We start from the raw sequence: 6000 nt of genomic DNA on the forward strand, positions 1-6000 counted from the left end.
GCAATGTTAAAAGGATCAGGAGCACAGGTGGTGGTCTCCTCTAACCTCCCAGTCAGAGGAAGGGGTCCAGGAAGGAGGAGACGAATTGAACAGGGGAATGCCTGGCTGCGTAGCTGGTGCCATACTCAAGGTTTTGGCAAAGGTAGATCATGGATCTACCTTTGAGAAGCCAGGTCTGTTGGGAGCTGATGGGGTTCACCTGACCAAGCGGGGCAAGAGGGTCTTCGCCAACAAGCTGGCCAGACTTACAAGGAGGGCTTTAAACTAGACCCAGCGGGGGAAGGCGATGGAGTTTTGAGCAACAGAGAGGAGCCAGGGGCTGCTGATGCATTAGGAACCAACAGGGGAACACCTGAGAAATGCTGCAAAGGAATTGGGGCTTGAGCCTCCAACACGCAGACGCGGTCGACAGCCCAGCTGAAGTGTCTCTATCCCAATGCACGCAGCACGGGTAACAAACAGGAGGAGGTGGAAGCCGCTGTGCAGCTGGAAAGCTATGGCCTAATCGCTATCGCTGAAACTTGGTGGGATGACTCACACGACTGGAGGGCTGCAATCGATGGCTATAAACTGTTCAGAAGGAAGGAGAGGCGGGGGGGGGTTGCCCGCTATGGAAAAAAGAAAAAAGGATTGACTGCACAGAGCTGTCTTTGAAAGACAGCGATGAACAGGTTGAGAGCTTATGGGTGAAAATTCGAGGCCAAGCCAACAAAGGAAACCTCGTGGTTGGTGTCTACTATAGGGGAGGATGTTGACAAAGCGTTCTTACTTCAACTACCAGAAGCATCACACTCGCGGGCAAAGAGTAAAGTCAAGACCCTGAATTTTAGGAGAGCGAACTTTCAGGTGTTTCAAGAACTCGTGGATGGGACCTCCCTGGGAAACTGCCCTCGGGGATAAAGGAGCAGAAGGGAGCTGGCAGCTCTTTAAGGACGTTTTCGTAGAGCACAAGAGCTCTCGATTCCCATGCGTAAGAAATCAGGCAAGGAAGGCAGGAGACCAGCATGGCTGAGTAAGGACCTTCTGGTCGAGCTGAAGCGCAAGAAGGAAATGCATAGTGAGTGGAAGCAGGGACACGCGTCCTGGGAAGAATATAGGGATGCTGCCCGGGTGTGTAGGGATGGGATCAGGAAAGCTAAGGCACAGCTGGAGCTGAATTTGGCAAGGGATGTGAAGAATCATAAGAAGGGCTTCTACAGGTGCGTTGGCCAGAAAAGGAAGACTAAAGAAAACGTACACCACCCCCATGCCACCCCCCAATAAATAAGACAGGAGCTCTAGTGACAACCGACTTGGGGAAGGCTGAGGTACTCAACGATTTTGTTTTGCCTCCGTTTTCACTGGCAATCACTGTTCCCACATCTCTCAAGTCCCTGAACCTCAAGGCAGGGACTGGGGGAACAAAGTCCCTCCCATCGTAGGAAACGATCCGGTTCAAGACCACGTGAGGAACCTGAACATACACAAGTCCATGGGACCTGACGAGGTGCATCCCAGGGTGTCTCGTCCCACTCGGTGGGTTGCGAGATGGGTGAATCTTTTTGATTCCCTGACGGTTTGCGTACCGACCAACAAAGGCCGATCTCTGCTCGGCAGAGCCGCGTGGTCGGTAGAGGGGTAACAGTTTTAAACTGAAAGAGGGTAGGTTTAGGTTGGAAATAAGGAAGAATTATTTTTTACGACGAGGGTGGTGAGACACTGGAGAACGGGTTGCCCAGAGAAGTTGTGGATGCCCCATCACTGGAAGTGTTCAAGGTCAGGTTGGGCGGGGCTTTGAGCAACCTGATCAAGTGAAAGATGTCCCTGCCCATTGCAGAGGGGTTGGGCTAGATGATCTTTAAAAGGTCCCTTCCTACCCAAACCATTCTCCGATTCTGTGACTGAATGCCGCCTTTGCCTCAGTCTTTGCTAGCAAGACCAGCCTTCAGGAATCCCAGGCCCCGGAGGCCAGGGGGAAAGTCTGGAGCAAGGAAGACGTACCCTTGGCGGAAGAGGATCTGGTCAGGGAATACTTAAGCAAACCGGATGTACGTAAGGCCACGGGCCCTGATGGGATGCACGCATGAGCGCTGGGGGAGCGGGCAGATGTCATTGTGAAGCCACTCTTGATAATCTTTGATCGATCACGGCGACTGGGAGAGGCGCCTGAGGACTGGAGGAATGCAAATGTCACCCCTCTCTTCAAGAAGGGCAAGAAAGAGGACCCAGGGAACTACAGGCTGGTCAGCCTCCCTCGATCCCTGCAAGGGCGACGGAGCAGCTAATCCTGGAAACCGCTTCCAGGCACATGAAGGACAAGACGGTCATCAGGAGTAGTCATCATGGATTCACCAAGGGGGGAGTCATGCTTGACCGACCTGATAACCTTCTATGATGAAACGACTGGCTTGGTAGACGAGGGGAGAGCAGCGGATATTGCCTACCTAGCCTTCGGGAAGGCTTTTGACACCGTCTCCCGTAAGATCCTCATAGAGAAGCTGATGAAGTATGGGCTGGATGAGCAGACAGTGGGGTGGGTTGAAAACTGGCTGAACAGCTGGGCCCAGAGGGTGGTGATCGGTGGCATGAAGTCTAGTTGGAGGCCAGTCACTAGCGGTGTACCCCGGGGTCAATACTGGGTCCGATCCTGTTCAACGTCCTGATTAATGATCTGGATGATGGGTAGACAGACTGTACCCTCGGCGAGTTTGCTGATGATACAAAACTGGGAGGAGTGGCTGATACACCAGAGGGTTGTGCTGCCATCCAGAGGGACCTCGACAGGCTGGAGAAATGGGCAGGCAGGAGCCTCGTGCGGTTCAGCAAGGGGAAGTGCCAAGTCCTGCACCTGGGGAGGAACAACCCCATGCACCAGTATATGCTGGAGGCGGACCGGCTGGAAAGCAGCTTTGCAGAAAAGGACGTGGGGGGGCTCCTGGTGGACACCAAAGTTGAACGTGAGCCGACAGTGTGCCCTTGCCGCAAAGAAGGCTAAGGATATCCTTAGCCCGATATAGAGGAAAGCAGGGTTTACGTATGTTACAATACAGCTGTGTAGACCGATCGAATTGCCCACTATCCCCGGGGTGCAGGGCACCACAGACCGCCCTTGGGCAGCTTTGGGGCACTGCCTATTTTCCTAAAAGCCTCCTACCCAGCTTAGCGCAAAGCCTATCTTGATCTGCCCTCCAGCCCTCAAGCCACCAGTGCCGAAGGCACGCCTTGTATTTTATTTTCTCCCAGGAGGAGGCGTGCAGCTTAGAAGCGTCTGCAATTGAAGCGGGGCTTTCAGGGACCAATTTAGAGCAACTTCTGTCGGTTCTACGAGATGTTCTGAAAAGTTAAGGCCTGGCCTGGCCTGGCCTGGCCTGGCCAAAGCAGTCATTTGCCTGGAGGGAGCAGCACCAAAAAGCCACAAGCACGTTTGGGGTGGACTTGATGCGGTAACAAATAACAAGAAATAGTACTTGTAGCTACAACAGCCTCTTCCGAGACCTCGTTGCCCGCCCACAGGGTCGCAGCACTACACGGCACAGGTCCCTCCGCGGACTCGCCCAACGTCTTCTCCCTCCACCCCAGGTCAGATTGTCACCTTGAATTGTGTATATATGAGTATGCATTTTAGAATATTTTAGTATATGAGTATGTATTTTAGAATAAAATAGAAATAGTATAAGAGTTATTAGTAGTTAAGAAGGGATCACAGTTAGAATAGAAATTAGCATACTAGAGTGTGAGAATCATAGACAGTTAGAAATAGAAACTAGCATACGAGACTGTGAGAATTGTAGAATCTTCAAGGTAATAGATAATGCCTAAGTTAGATAAGAGGGTATGGGCACTGCATATTTTACTAACAAGCCTATGTTTCTCCTCAAAGAATGCGAAGCTGTAACCCTTCAAAGACCGATAACGGGAACATCCTCTTACCGGGAGAGCCGTAAAGATAAAGGGACACCACAACAACCATGAAAACAACAGGAATAACAGTAACTAGGGGAAAGGTAAAGGCGGCAGGGGGAGATCGCGGCCACCGACCCAATTGGGGGACGAAAGGACTACCCCCCCACACACACACTCCTTGTGAGCACGCGCAGTGAATTAAAATCATACTGTGACTTTAATTTGAAGCGGAGAAAATACGGACCAATGGAAGAAGAGGATGATTAGTTAGTCTAATGATTATGTATTAGATAGGCGTGGTGTGTTAACTTTTATGTATAAATACTGAAAAAGAATTGCAATAGGTGTGCTCGATTTGTGGAAATTTTCCACCTTGCACCCTGCGCAGAATAAAGCAATGTCTCCTCTCTAAACATGCTCTGTGTGTTTTGGGAGTTATTTTACAGCGAGGCAACAGTTTTGGCGACCCAGATGGGACTCTGAAATTCGAGACCGGACTCGCCCAACGTCTTCTCCCTCCACCCCCAGGTCGGATCCCTCCGCGCCCCGAGGGCACGCAAGCGCCCCGAGCCCCGGTAAGCACCAGGTCGACGAGGGCGGACCCGCCAAGGGGGCGAGGACAAGCGAAAGCGACAGACGAGACAGCCAATCGGGACGCGGGATCGGCCGGCGGCGATCTGGCGGCCCAATGGGCGCCGCGGAGGGCCTGGCCGAGTGGAGGAAGCGCGGGGGCGACAACGGGCGTTGTCGTGGCTGACGAGATTATTGGGGCGCGGGCCGCCCGGTCCGGTGGCGCCACTACTGTCTTCGGAAAGATCATCGGCAAGGCGCTTCCCCGCCAACGTCATCTACGAGGACGAGGAGGTAGCCGCGGCTTTGCTCTGTGCGCGGTTCCTCTTCCCTTCCCTTCCCTTCCGTTCCGTTCCCCCCCTCCCCCTCCCCCGGCGCTCGCAGGCGCCCTGAGCCGAGGACCCGTTGTGCGGTGCCCGGGAGCGCGGCAGGGCGGGTGGCGGCGCTGCTGCGGGCGGGTGGGTGGGTGGAGGGACGGGGGACGGACGGGGCCTCTCTGGGTTGTGGCGCTCTCTACTGCGCCATCCCTAAAACATCGCGCTTCTTCGGTGCCCCCCCCCCCCGCCGGCTGCCGCGGCGCGTACTGGGTTGCTGGTGCTGTCCGGCTCGCCTCGGTTCGCAGCCCCACCGTGTCGTGTGCGCGCGTGCGTAGAGGAGGGCCTCTGACGGTAACGCACTCGGTGGCAGCCGCAGACGTTTGCCGCGTGATATCCCTTTGGCACTGCAAGTCGTGCAAAGTTTGCTGCCGAGGGATGGGAGTGGTCCTACCTCGCGTAGGATGATAGTCTTGAAACCTTAGATTAAGCACGCGCGGTCAGTCTCCTCGGGGATTCTGGGGGGGAGGGGTGGGTGCGTGTGTGTGTGCAAGCAGTGAAGGTCTGAGTAGTGACCGTAATGAGTTAGTTCTGCATAGGAGAAATGCAGGTCTTGATGTGCCTCGTAATAGCATTATAGAGATTTCACAGCTCTGCTGTGCTAGGCTTTGGTTCTGAGCCCCCAAACTGGATTATTAAAGCAAAGAGTTACAGCTTTTCTTATTTTTCTTAAAAAAAAAAAAAAATCTAGAAACCGGCCATCCTGCAGGCTGCAAAAGCTTCCCAGACCTTGTTTCTGTGGTGAAGCGGGACCGTGATAACAGCATGCTTGCAAGGTTCACGCATGCTGGTGCACCACAACGTGCTAGGAACTGGAGTGAGCTGCTTAGACTGTGGGGGGAAAAAATGCAGCCGTTACCTACACGATGTTAACTTTAAGTTAGTGTCGCGTATAATTTTTTTTATTAAAACGCTGAAGATTAACAGTTAGGGGTGTCTTCTGCTTTTGAAGGTAGGGTTTATGTGCAATATAGAAGGCAGACTCGTACTATGCACTTGCAGGCTTCCTGTGATTATGCTTTTGTTCAATACTTGAGCTCCCTGTACCATGGAAAGTGAATGGCCGCTGATCTTCCACTTCACTAAATTCTTTGCTGATTCAGTTAAGCCCTTTGTCTCCTGCCTCTGTGTGGACCACATCGAATAGAAAAACTGCTTAGGAAATGATCGACCC

The sequence above is a fragment of the Ciconia boyciana genome, unplaced genomic scaffold (assembly GCF_034638445.1).
Source record: "Ciconia boyciana unplaced genomic scaffold, ASM3463844v1 HiC_scaffold_96, whole genome shotgun sequence".
Taxonomy (NCBI): Eukaryota; Metazoa; Chordata; class Aves; order Ciconiiformes; family Ciconiidae; genus Ciconia; species Ciconia boyciana.